This window comes from Carassius carassius, chromosome 17, assembly GCF_963082965.1.
Source record: "Carassius carassius chromosome 17, fCarCar2.1, whole genome shotgun sequence".
Classification (NCBI taxonomy): domain Eukaryota; kingdom Metazoa; phylum Chordata; class Actinopteri; order Cypriniformes; family Cyprinidae; genus Carassius; species Carassius carassius.
In genome coordinates, this window is record NC_081771.1 from 7,712,074 (window position 1) to 7,726,461 (window position 14,388).

The following is a 14,388-nucleotide window of genomic DNA, read 5'->3' on the forward strand; positions in this document are numbered from 1 at the left end:
TATCAAGAGCTTTCTCTCCGGGCTCACTGCCTAATGACACCAGGAGCTGACCCTTTGTGTCTTCCTCAACCAACAGCAGCAACACACACACACATTGATTTAGCTGACTTCAGGTGAGAAGAGTCTATGAAAATGATACAACTGAGAATTCGCAGAGGGGCTTGTGAATTATTGTGCCTCTGTGGATCTTTGTCAGTTACAGAAATCAGCCGTTAGGACCGATAAGTCATGTGAACTGTGTGCTTAGGTGTTTGTTCTTGACTTTAAGTTGGATATCCAGGGGGAAATGAGGAAAAGTGAACCATTTGCATTTGTTTTTCTGAATTGTGCATCAACTTCTGTCCGTTAGGAATTAACTGGATTATGAAAGTAATCTGTAAAATTATAATTGACAATAGCTGAAAAATGAAAGAAGGGATGTGTTAGATTTTCATAAAAAACTACAAAGATAAATATTAGTTTTCAGCTAGTCGTTCACAAGAAGGTTTTAACTACCTGTGCACTTCTAGCTGGTTTGAAATCTGGCCAAATTGCGTATGCTTGTGCCCATTCTTGTCAACAATCTGACCTCAAATTAGTCAGTGCATTAGCTTGCAGAATCCTTTTATTAGAGAGATTTGCAGATTTTTCTAACAGCAACCTGCGACTTTCACATGACTTGACTTGCTACTGTAATGACAGTGAGAAAGTCCGTCCGTGATATAAAGCCCCAAACCCAGTTTTGATTGAAAATCAAGACAAAAATCAAGGTTCAAAAATCGAATACTAATTTGAGTCAACCATCACTGTGTTTGCAAGGCTCTCTCGCACCCCCTTTTTTTTCGTTTCTCACCATACAATCTGATGCAACATCTTGAGCATAAATGCAATAACAGAAAGAATAAGTTCCTATATTCCACATTCCCTCTCAATCCCCAGCGCTGTTGGCATGTTCTGACTTTTTTCCATATTGACAAATGGATTTCCAGAGAAAGCAGTGGCAGGTTTACCTGAGCAGTATATCCTCAAGGAGAAAAGTGAAGTCAGAAGGCATTGTGTATGTGTTTGTGATGGAAATCTAACCTCAGGTTGCTTCTTAAGTTCCCTCACGTCACTCACCTTAGCCTTCCCAGCAGGGTTGTTATAGTTAAGAACATAAAATGATAATAATAATAATAATGAATAAATAGATCTATTAAAAGAAACTAATAAAAATGACACAAACATACAACAAACTTACTAATAATTGAAGTAACCTTAAATGAAATTGGAAAATATAAGAATAAAAACTGATTCAAAATATTACATTTAAAAATGATAAAAGTATCCTAATTATATTAAAATAACAATGTTTCCCAGCATCCCCTCACCATTGACACCCTCGGGAATCCCACGTAGGCATGTTAGTGAGTGTTAAATAAATTAATAAATAGTTTATTTATATTTTAATCTTGAATTTTTTTCAAGATTTTTCATTATATTTTTTAATTAATCAGATTTTTTTTTAGTATATATAATCTTTAGTGAAAATGCGACTGGAAATGTTAATGAAAAGACCAGACTCTATTCAATCTGTTGTTCCATCTCCCATGGTTTCTGGAAGTTTTCTTTCCTCTGGAAATTTATAGAAATATGTAATTTTGATGTTTAGTCTCATTTTCATTCATTCCGAATGAAATAAGCCATTGAGCTGCGGTGCTTGTGCAGGCGCTGCAAGTTTGAATCTGGCTTATATCATTTTTCTGTTCTGCCCATCATTTCCTGCCCTCTCTTTAAGTCTCAGTCCACACAGACACCTCCTCACTAAGGCGTTGGCATCATCATTTCTTGCTTTCAGCCAGTAACGCTGATTACTCTAGTACCGTACTGCACTCTTAACGGCACATATTTCTATGTGGCAGGTTCCCCACGCCTCTCATTTCTTTCTCATTTTTTTTTCTACTTGTGGTTAATTCGTCTATTCTTATGAGTCATTTAGTTTTTTAATTACCGTTAGCAGCAGATGCACAATGGAGTATTAATGTGAGTGGGTTTTATAGCCACTCCATCACCACGAGCCTGTGAAGTCTAAAGGCATAATTGACGTGGAAGAGCTCTGAGACGGGAAGACAATATTTTGCAGATGGCTTTTCTTGTATGCTAGAAGGATGTTTATGCATTTACATCAGACTAAAGGGGCAATAAACACAACCGTAATTCAGTAACTGTCTTGATAGACAGATTCTGGCATCGAGTGCTGAATTGAGGTGTGTATTAAATGACAAAGAGAATTGAAGTTAAATGATAGGGAGCTAGTGTGTGTATGCGACTGTTTCAGTGTGTGCTGTGCTTTTGTGGGTTAGAGATGGATCAGTATGGTCAAATAGTCACTCAGTAACTAATTGGTTAGTGAGGTCAATGAATAAATTATGCAGTTTTTTTCCCCATCGTTTTTTTTAGCTTACAGTTTGGAGATGTACTGTGTGTTGGTGCCAAATCAGTTATTGGCTGATAATAGTTTTATTTATTTATTTTATCTTAAAATCATTAGTAATTTTAATAGTAAAAGATTGTAAAATCGACTAGTCTGTTTTGAAAATATGTCATTTCGGACATCCCTGCTTTTGTATATGTGTCTTCGTTTAAGCCAGAGAGAAAACAAGCTAGCATTCATGCACAGATCTCAGCATACATCACCTTGTGTGTGTTTGTGTATGTCTCCGTATGTCCGGCTTTATGAATGGAGCCCCTCTCTTGCCATCTGTTGTTAAGCTGCTCCTGAGGCGGAGCTTCGAAATCCAAACAAACTGCAAACTGAGGCTGTCAGAGCCGTGTAGCCGAGACGACCCCAGGCCCGGGGTCACACATCCGTACCAGGCACACAGCGCCCTATTTACTCTCCCTATACCTCCTTCATCATCTCTCTCTCTTTTTTTCTCTCTGTTGCTCTCATCCATCCATCAACAGTCATGCACCCCCACCTCCCGCCATCCACATGGAAACAAACACACACATGCAAACACTCACCCTTCATACCTTCATGCACCCTCTCGCTCGTTTTTCATTATACTTTCTAGACAAAACGTTTGTCAACTACAAACATTACCAGTCAATGAGGAAAACTGGTTGCACCAGCTTTCTGATTAAAGTTAAAGACAATGCTTGTCTACTGCAATCATTCACCGAGTCTTACATGGTTTGAGCACAGCAATTTGAAATGTTTAGTGTTGTCATTAATATTAATAGATTGGTAGAAAAGTGCAGCCATGGGAGGGAGTAGTAATGGTTTGAAGTGGGTATATAACATTGATTTATTTATGTATTCTACATGAATTAGTTTAGAAATCTAAACAGCGAGTGTGTTTCCAAGAGGCCATGATTGTACGAGCACCTGTTTTCCATGTGAAGAGGCTTTTTGGAAATTGCATCAATTAGATACTTAACAGGAAGCTGACCGGCCCTCTTTTGCATTGCAGATAAATGTCCAATCTAGAAAACGAACAAAAGGAGGCAGAATTAGCCAGAGAAAGAGAATCTCAATTAATACAAACAGTCCTGATCTTCAGTTCTTACATTCTCATGCCAGTAAAAGAGCATTCCTGAATTGTATGAATTTTAATTAGGTGACACTGAAAGTGAATGGAGAATAACACTGTTATCCTTTTTAATGTATTTTAGTTAGGAAATTTAAGGAATAGTTCACCCACATTCTTAACCACAATATGTAATTAAAAGATGCACATTTTATTTTGTCAATTGCATTTTATCACAAATTACATTGTTTTATTTTTCTATTTTCTAGTTCTTTACTTTCTATATTATGTTAGTTTAAGGCCAGTCTTTGCATTGTATTTACAACACTTTACAAAAATCTGTCACCATTTGAAGAAAATAATACTTTTATTCAGCAAGGATTCATTAAATTGTTGTAAAAGTTACAGTAAAGACAAAAGATTTCGTTTTCAAATAAATGCCATACTCTTGAACTTTCCGTTCATAAAAGAATCATGGAATAATCTTATCTTATATAATAATAATATTTTCAAAATATTACTGTTTATACTATATTTTAGATTAAATAAATGCAGCCCTGATGAGCAAAAGAGTCACAAACATTTGGATGCCATCCTGTAAATATGAGTGAACAAATAACATGTATATTTTGGGTGTACTGTTTCTTTAAAGATCACTCTCACAGTCTACTTTGTAATTTTGATCTAAAAGGAGACAGAGATGGATTGAGACTGAATAAAAATAAGCAATTGGGAAAGCAGGAGTGGTGTAGCCAGATATATTTTCTCTTAAATTTTCTCATAAAACCTTGACAACTTTTAAACCTTCCCAGGAAGCCCTTAGGACCATCCTGCCAAAAAAGTCAATCTAATAACTGTGACATTTAAGAAAAAGCCCTCCAGCTCTGTGGAGAACAAGAAGATGTGTTGAGTCCACGACAGTGATACGCACTAACCTATTAGCAGTCTTTTCAGTGGGTCATGTCTGAGGAGCCCGATCTCCAGACCTCTTAACACTGTGTAAACAACCCTTTCTACTTCACAATGGCCGCTGGGAGACAGTTTCACCTGTACGCACATCTCCCGCCAATTAAAGGCTAGATTAATCTGAGCCATTTCACATTCAAGGTCTTCCCTGCCACGGCAAGGGCACAATGGTGAATGGGAAGACAGATAGGGAGCTTTAGAAGACCCTACGCAAATAAGCACCGTCTCATTTCTCATAGTCAGGCCTCCCTTCAGATACACACAAAACCAGACCCTCAGAGGTTAACACAAGCTATTGTCTTTACATCTGTCCTGCATTTACTGTCTCATCAAATTTTTCATTTCACTGGACTACACTATATTTTTCCCCCGCTCACCAGCATTAAACATGTCATTTTTCTTTTGAGGTATTCGTTATTTTGCTCATCTCTGGGGCTGACAAGCACTTTTAACAGCTCTAAAGTAAGGCAATGAAAGAAAGTTAGTTTCTGTCTCACTCATACAGTACACTGTGCTTTTAAATTTGATGTTTCTTCTGGTATTGCCAGGCCAAGATGTAATATGCAGGTATTTTCTGCATTTGTGGTGCTGATTTTATACAAACCTGGATTGGAAAGAAGCTATATTTTTATTAAACACATTGACGTCTTGTGCCAACATTTCTATTTAGCAGATCATGTTGCCACTGTATGATGCAAGCTGTAATAATGGAACCTGCCATTAAAAAGGCTGTTTCAGCTACACTAAAACAATTATAAAACCTAAAGCAATTTTTTTAACAGCATAAATTTGAATTTTTTTTTATTAATGTATTTATTTTTAGATTTGTTTGTTTTATTATTTTATTTAACAAACAGATATGACAAACTGTTACTTTTTAGTAACTGTTTTTAGTTTTAGTTTTATTGTAAAAACCAATTTGACAGATGTTTAAAGCTAGCATAGATAAACCACTGCTAGAAATGACAATTTTTGTGTATAATCTTATATACATTTGTATATAATTATATTGACATGTACATTGCCAAAAAAAACAAATAGTTTTGTCTTGTTTTCCACACTCAAAAAAAGGTTTTTTTTTTTTACTTTTTTTTGACAGTGCAGTTAGAATTTCTAAAACAAGACTTTTTTTCAAGATATTAACACTTTTTTTTTCAAGAGTTGTTTATTGAATAAAATTGTATTACATTTTAAGACTTGATATTTTATGCTTCTCAAGCACATTCATTGATCTTGCAGCTGAAAACAAGTTTTTTGCAATATAGCCCTTGTGACAACTTCCCCAACTAGTACCAGCCTCTCCTATTTACACTGTCACTGACATACAAGATCTTCCTCTATCCCTTTTCATTTCTTTCAGGGTAAAGGGAATTCACAAATTGGGATTTGTGTGGCAAGTGAAGCCAGGCTTACACAGCGGGAACCCCCAAAGCCTGTACATAATCCGCATGTGCAAGTGGCAAATAAAGACGCAGACGTCCTCAATCGGTATCAATGGAATGTGGCCCTTTAACACAAGTGCTGGCTTAGATACTATATGCTACACTCAATTGCATCCCGTAAACAGATGAACATGCAGAGCGAAGCTTTGAGTGTAGGGGACAACAACCAGGAAAAAATAGTGTTGTCACTGTCAGCGATTTCACAGAGGGCCTTGTTGGGTTCTCAAGGGTTGTTTTCTAATCACAAACACCTGGAGGGGTTATCGCATGTGTTTGTGTGTGCGTTGGTGGAGCCATGGCATCAAGTAATCCTAACAAGGAATTTTAATGAAGGACTCGCAAGACATCAGATGTCCGGCGCTCAATGAGTCGCATGAGTCACTTTCAAGCAGCGTTACTGCATTAGAATTGAAAGGACTAGACAGCCACCGCTGACCTTTTCTTTTGCATGAAATGCTTTTAATGAACGTGTTTTCTTTCGTTTTTCCCCCATCCGATCCGCTATCATCAATATGTATTTTGGCTGATTAGCATCAAGCGTTGCCCATAGCAAGGCACGTTTGTGCTCCTTCAGCAGCTCAGTCATCTGTTAGCATTATCCGTCTTTGAACCGTTCTTGTATCGGATCAGTTCCACCTAATACGTCTCTTGATTCTCTATTGTAGCGCCCAGACAGCATGTTGTTCTCTTCGCTTTAAACGCGCCTTCAGATGCCTGGCCTGTCATCGTTTGGCAGTTTATCGTGCTTGTGTCTGGAGCTGCTTTTAGCCTAGCACGTCTATCAAACCCCCGCTACCTTTGAATGCCAGATCAAAAGAAGATGAATTCCAGGCAAAGAGATGGAAAGGGGGAGCGCAAGGGGGCTGTTTGTGCATGTGTGTGCGTAGGGACGGGCGCTTTGTAAACATCAGAGTGACAGCTCACAATGGGTCGCTTTAGCACGACGCTAACCCTCCGCCAGTTGCTAGCTTGTTAAACAACAAATAATTCCTTCGCCCGGGGCCCGCGCTCACCTCGGAAATGGTGCCAAGTTCATCCTCTCGCTTCTCATTAGTTTTGATCCTGACAAAGTCTTTGAATCATCCCTGCGTTGCTCTTTTGTCTTAATTGCTTTTTTTCCGACATATTCGATGAAGACGTATCTTTTAGCTATCTGCATTAACAACAAGAAATGTGTTATTATTAAGCTGCGCTTGTGAAGTCTTATTTGATATAGATGTACACCTGAAAGCGTTCTCGACAGGAAGCCGTCTTGCGGTTAGCGTAGTCTAATGTTGGTTTTTTTTAGACCTCCGTATCTCCTGATTGATCATCTGGTTTGTTTGTTGACAGCCTTTCTGACGCAATTAACAACTGAAAGCAGCTCTTTGTACTTTGTGTCCTCATCTTGAAGTGTCTCAATATCACATCCTGTTGACTCAAATATCCTTGTTCCAGCACTGGCTCAAAGCAAACCAAGTATTTTTGTATCGTAAAAGTTTCTGTGTAAACAAAGTGCATGCAGCGTCAAAGTGCTCATGCAGTAATCTTTATTGTACGGTTGAGGGAGCGTGTTTGACGTTCTGTCTGGCATAACCACCAGACCCGAGAGTAAGAGGGTGTGTCGTAGCAAAGTATTACAGGTTCTAAAAGAAGTTTGACTCAATTCTTTACTTTTTATCTTTGTTCACATGGGACTCTGCAAAATGCTGAGAAAGAGCACCAAAGAGGAAACGCATAAATTAGTAAAATATACACATGGTTTCTTGGCAAGACATTTTTTTAAAGAATTGATTAAAAGAGATAAAACAGAGAAAAAGCCTAAGATTCAAACCTGGTTTGCATTATCGCTTGAAAACATTTAACAAAATACGAATTTAAGCATTTTATAGGCACTTTATATGTGAAATGCATTTAAATAAATCAGAGTGAATTTATTTACTTGTAAAAATATGTAATTATATATAAATATATAAACAATTTAAAGCAATTTACAGCATTTTTAGGACTTTTATATCAGTATGTGTGCAATGTCGAGCTACAGGGGCATAATACTGATGTAAATAAAAGTGTAAATGTGTATATATATATATATATATATATATATATATATATATATATATATATATATAGTAAAATTCACGTAGTACATTTAGAATAATAAGCAATCGATTAAATATTAATATAAAATTATTTTAAACAATAAATCATTTGTATTTTTATTTTAACAGCATTGTAACATTTTTTAAAATAGAAAATTATACAAATCCAAGTATTTAGAAAAAAATTGTTTTGCGTTTTGAACTTTTCGAAAGAATTTCCATTAGAAATACAAAAACAACAACAACATGAGTGCAAAATTTCACTTGATATATCCACCTGTCCCTCTCTTTTAACTTCATGCAATGAATGGGTTTTCTCACATTTCAGCCAGTCACCGAAAATGAAGAGTTTTGGTCCATTCATGGCACTCATTCATGGAAGACTTTAGTGTCATACTCTCATGCATATTTAATTAGGCTCCTATAAATAGGGTATTTATTTTTCTGCTGTGTGAGGGCGCCTGGCCGGTCAGTGTGGGAGGGGGAGAGCGCGGCACTGGTGGTTTTGGGTGAGAGAGTGACTTAGGGACTGTCCCTTTCAAATAAGTCTCCGTCATATTTAGCGGGCCTCAGGTCTGCGTGGAAATATCACTCATTTATTTATTTGATGAAGAGTTTTGATAGGTTGTGAAGTGTTTTTTTGTTCCATTGTGATATTACTGGAATTTAAATCACAAAGAACTTGGAGGGCAGAGGAGCGGCTGGTATGTTATGCATTGTTTGCGACTTCGCTTGTGTGATTTTATCTGAGATATCATAAATTATAACTTTTTCTCTATTGCTAAAATTAATCTACAGTTATACGATCTGTTTTTTTGCTGCTGCATTCTTTATGAAACGCCCCCTTTGCATGAGAAATAAGTAACAGTGTTGTGTCACGTATAGTTCTTAAAAGCCTCATCCTTCAATAGCAGCATCTTTGCAAAGCCTGTGTTCATTGCGACAGGAAAACAAAAATAATTTGATATGCGGTGCACAAACTGTTCAGACTGAAATGATCAGAGACCTTATTTAAAGCTTCATTAGAATATGTTCATGCAGAATAAGACATTAACGTGCTTTATAAGTACTAATAGACAGCCCATATGCTAGTAATATGCATGCAAATAAGCAGCTAGTTAATATTGAGAATTGGTCCCTAAGCTAAAGTGGTGTGAATGAAAAGTTATATTCTCTGAAAATGCCATAATATTTCACACTGTTCAGTATTCACTATAAAATGTAAATTGATCTGATTTAAGGATCTTTAGTAAATCTTTACTATAAGGTCCAATTAATTAACAATTAAGATATTTGCTACAGTATTTATTAATCTTTTTTATGTTAATTAGTAAAATTTTATTTATTTTATTTATTAATTTATTAATTCGCTTATATGTTTATTGTTCATATAAGCTCAGGCCGTTGCATAATAATAACAGATGTAACTTTTGACTTGAATAATGTATTAGTAAATGTTGAAATTAATATTAAATGCTAATTTCAGAATCAGAATCGGAATGAGCTTTATTGCCAGGTATGTTTACACATACAAGGAATTTGTTTTCATGATATAAGCTCCGCAGTACAACAGAATGACAGTGACAGAACAAAAAAAAAAAAACACATAATAAAATAATAAAATACAAAAAATACAAATAAGTAGGTAAGGAATGACAATATACAAATTGACAATTGTATGGCAGGTATATTACAAAAAGCAGTTATGTATGTACAGGTATATTATGTGCCAAATTTAAGTGTACACTAAGTATGTGTGTTAGATAAATAAGTGTATGTGTATATAAATATAAATAGTGTAGTGTAGTGTGTTCCACAGTTGTTATCAATTGTTCATTATATGGATTGCTTGAGGGGAGAAACTGTTCCTGTGTCTGGTCGTTCTGGTGCTCAGTGCTCTGTAGCGTCGACCAGATGGCAACAGTTCAAAGAGGGAGTGTGCTGGATGGGAGGGGTCCAGAGTGATTTTACTGGCCCTTTTCCTCACTCTGGATAAGTACAGTAGTTCTTGATTAGAAGGGAGGGTTGTACCGATGATTCGCTCAGCAGTTTGGACTACCCTCTGTAGTCTTCTGAGGTCAGATTTTGATGCTGAGCTGAACCAGACAGTTACTGAAGTGCAGTTACACTACGCTGCACTGAGATATCCTGCAAAAATTATTTTCATCAATCAGTATTTGTCTCATTTCCAAGTGCAAACAAAAAAAAGTATCTGAAGATACGGTAACACTTTACAATAAGGTAAACATTTGTTAACATTAGTGTTACATGCAGGAACTTGCTGCTGCCAGTACATACCCTGATAAGGTGCTGTGAGTATTTAAGACATCCCGCTGCTGCACAAATAACATATATAAAAACCAAGCAGCAACCTTCCAGTCTCACTCGTGAAACCAACAAGGAAGTGACTAAAACTGCAATTCATGGACTGACCGCTAGAGGGTGGCTCCACAAATTTCTGTCATGAAACTCTAGATGGCGCAGGCTGATGGATCCTTAATTTAAACTGTTGATAATTACAGCGTTAAACAACTTGTTACAAGCTGATTGGTTCATGTTGCATACAAAACCAATGAGATTGCTGCTTTACATTTAAATGTTTGGTTAACATTCACTTGAGCATTTTGCAGCTTACTTTCAGAGTTACTATGAAACCCTACAACTTTCCCTAGCTCCACCTGTATAGATCTGCTATGGCTATGGGTTATTATCATAGGCCGTATAAAAACATGTATGTAGAAACAGTCTTTCCGAAGACTGTTTTTGAAGCCTAAAGTAAGCGGAGCCGGCCTTCGCCATCTTGGCAGCAGAATTTTAAAGCTTACTATAATTTAAATGGATGAGTTATAAAATAAAATCACCCCCTCACAGTTTAGCTATATAGCTATATAGACCAAAACCACATTTTGTACCAGGCTGTAAACATATTTATTTCTGTTGTAAAATTTGTGGAGCCACCCTCTAGTGGTCAGTCCATGAATTGTACAGAATAGGTACAGAAATTGAATAAAGTAATCAAATGTAAAACAGCATTGCATATTGGACTGTATGAATTAAAGATTATTATTTATTAAAGTTACACAGGCTTTTCAATCAAGAGCAGTGAGTGATTTCTTTGTTGTTGCTGTTTCTATTAATATAAAGACTAGGGCTGCACGATTAACCTTTATCGCATCGATATTGAGGTTTTAACTCCCGCAATAACCTAACCTCAGGAGTCTGAGGTTTTTTCCCCCGCCTCTGACATTTGAGTGACAAACCTATTAGCCAATCAAAATGGTCGAATCTCGCGTTCCTGGCTTGCTGGCCAATTAGAAATGGCAATGGAAAAACAAGGTTGTATGCAGTGCATCGGCTTTCTGTCAGCAGAAAAGCAGCCAACACACAACGTTTTCCTCGAATTGTGCCAGAAAAAGCTTGTGTAACTGCGCAGAAATGGCCGAAGGCACTTCTTCGGTGACGGGAGAGGAAGCGGGGGAGCACTTGGTTAACAAGAAGGGTGGTACTTCAGCTGTTTGGACTTATTTTGGATTCGCGAAGAACGACGTGGAGCAAAAGAGTGCTAAATGTAAAATATGTCGACATGCCGTGGCCAGATCCAGATCCGGTTTTATGCACTTAAAAGTATTGAACGCAAAAATCGAAAATCGCATCGCAATCACAATATTTGTCAGAAAAACCGCAATTAGGTTTTTTCTCAAAATCGTGCACCCCTAATAAAGACTGTCACTTTAAGAAAATGCACTGATACAATGGCCTACGTTCAGCCGGCTACGTCTGCTATAGGATACTTACCAAGACAGGCATTTTGACATCATTTTTGTGTGAATTTGTCCATTTAAACACAATACTTCAGAGAGAGCTTAATAGTTGTGCGTGTTCTTTGGCTCTTAAATGTTTAAACTGGCAGAGCTTAAATCAGTTTAGTTTAAACACAGTCCATGAATTGCAGTTTTAGTCACTTCCTTGTTGGTTTCACGAGTGAGACTGGAAGGTTGCTGCTTGGTTTTTATATATGTTATTTGTGCAGCAGCGGGATGTCTTAAATACTCACAGCACCTTATCAGGGTATGTACTGGCAGCAGCAAGTTCCTGCATTTAACACTAATGTTAACAAATGTTTACCTTATTGTAAAGTGTTACCGGATCTTCAGATACCATCTTCAGATTTTTTTTTTTGTACTTGGAAACGAGACAAATACTGACTGATGAAAATAATTTTTGCAGGATATCTCAAAACATCAAGAAAAATGACCTTTTACGTCTGGGGTGAATATATGTTATATAAGTTTTAAAGTGCAGTAATGTAGTGTAGTGTAATGTGTGTTTGTTTATAATGATGATGGTCAGTGTCAGACGGCACTGAAGTGGCCCCTCTGTTGTCTGTTATTATATTCCTGCCTCATGATGTCATCCCACAGCTTCAGTGCATGAGAAGGTCACACACACACATGCACACAAACAGCTGGCTTCTCTTGCCCAGCGCTTCAGTTCTCATCTCCACAGCTTCTTTATTGAGCTCTTGGAGAGCAGGACCAGATAGTAACCCTTTACTCTCTAATACAGGGCCGTCCTATCTCTCAAAACCACCTCCTTTTCCTCTCATTTTACATGAAATGATGTAAAATTCATCAAATTCAGTGCCAACCCACATATTTTGCACACTTTCTCGAACACTTTATAACATCAGGTTACTAATAACAAGTCACTAATATCAGATAATAGAGTCTGAACTCCACCCAATGGTTTTAGATGTTTCTGCGACTGTTTGTTGAATTGTGGGAGTTTTTGGTGTGATGAGGGTGGAAAGAATGAAGCGGGTTATTTACTCAGATGGTTCTCTGGTGTAGGTGTGAGTCTGCCCCTGCTGTTCTATGGGAACATGCTGCTTGCTTTTCTTGGTATTGGTGCCTTTTTTTTGCTCAACTGCAGAACTTGTTTTTTTTTTCAGAACCGCTTTTGCTTTTGTTTGCTCTGGATGGCATGTCTGATTATTTATGGTAGGGGGGAAGGGAGTAGTCCAGCCAGAAAACATGTGACTGCACTGTATTTTGTTTTCCACTCAGAGGGCCATGTCCTTTGACAGATATTTTGAAGGCTAATAAACTTTTTATTTGCTTTATGAATGGGGGAGGGAGGGGGAGAGAGACAAACAGATAAACGTAGCGAGAAAGAAAGTGAGAGAGGTTGCTTTCCACATACCACACCACCATACTACTATTTCTGTAAAGTATGAAAACGCACTGTATTATGAAAATATTTCATGTGGATAGTATAGCCAGATGATCTAATAGTTGTCAAAACATACAGTATGCAACAGAGTATACTGTGTTGGTTACTGTATCCCACAATGCAATGCACTTTCCATGACCTTCTCTTTCCAATGTGATAAATGAACCAGAAGCAATATCAGCCGCAATTTAAGATCTCTTTTTGACTTGTGTTGGATTAAAACTATTTTTATTATATTATTAAATATTAAAGGATATTACAGTATAACATAAAATTATATATTAATTAGGGGTGGGACGATTCGCTAACAAAAATCTGTGCTGGGACCGCGGTTCAACTTAAATCTGCATCTGTAATATGGTTTGCTATAAATAGCACATAAAACAAACAGGGATCAGCTAATATATGTTTTTGTTGATGGATGTGCATTCTGGCTTCACAGATATTACAATAACAGCGATGAGAGAACAAAAACCTTGGACAAACCATTCACTCTTGTTCAATTGGAATGCCGTATGCTGGAATATGAGCAGTCATTTATTCCGTCATCACCCGGGTGGTGATAGCGCGCGCTCACAGATGAGACTTGAACAGCACACATTAATATGTGTTTAAACTAAACTGATTTAAGCTCTGCCAGTTTAAACATTTAAGAGCCAAAGAACACGCACAACTATTAAGCTCTCTCTGAAGTATTGTGTTTAAATGGACAAATACACACAAAAATTATGTCAAAATGCCTGTCTTGGTAAGTATCCTATAGCAGACGTAGCTGGCTGAACGTAGGCCTACTGGATCAGAGCATTCTCTTAAAGTGACAGTCTTTATATTAATCAAACAGCAAAAACAAAGAAATCACTCACTGCTCTTGATTGAAAAGCTTGTGTAACTTTAATAAAGAATAATCTTTAATTCATACAATCCAATATGCAATACTGTTTTACATTTGATTACTTTATTCAATTTCTGTACCTAAAAACTAATGCTAGACCAGGGCTCATCAAATCTTGCCCTAGTGGTCCAATGCACTGCAGAGTTTAGCTCCAACCCTGAGCAAAGTCACCTGCCTGTGATTTTCTAATGAATTTTTTTTTTTCAGTGCTGAGAACTAAACCCTAAATTTGCTAAATTTCTTCAAATAAAAGTATGGAGAATACAGTAGTATGCAGTATGCTA

At 37.0% G+C, this 14,388-nt stretch overlaps 1 protein-coding gene across 15 annotated transcripts in view; it reads left to right on the forward strand.

Annotated features, from left to right (window-relative positions):
• The window catches only part of LOC132160902 (forkhead box protein P1-B), a 184,307-nt gene that overhangs the window by 106,799 nt on the left and 63,120 nt on the right, over positions 1-14,388 (forward strand). The gene's annotated exons all lie outside the window — the stretch shown is intronic.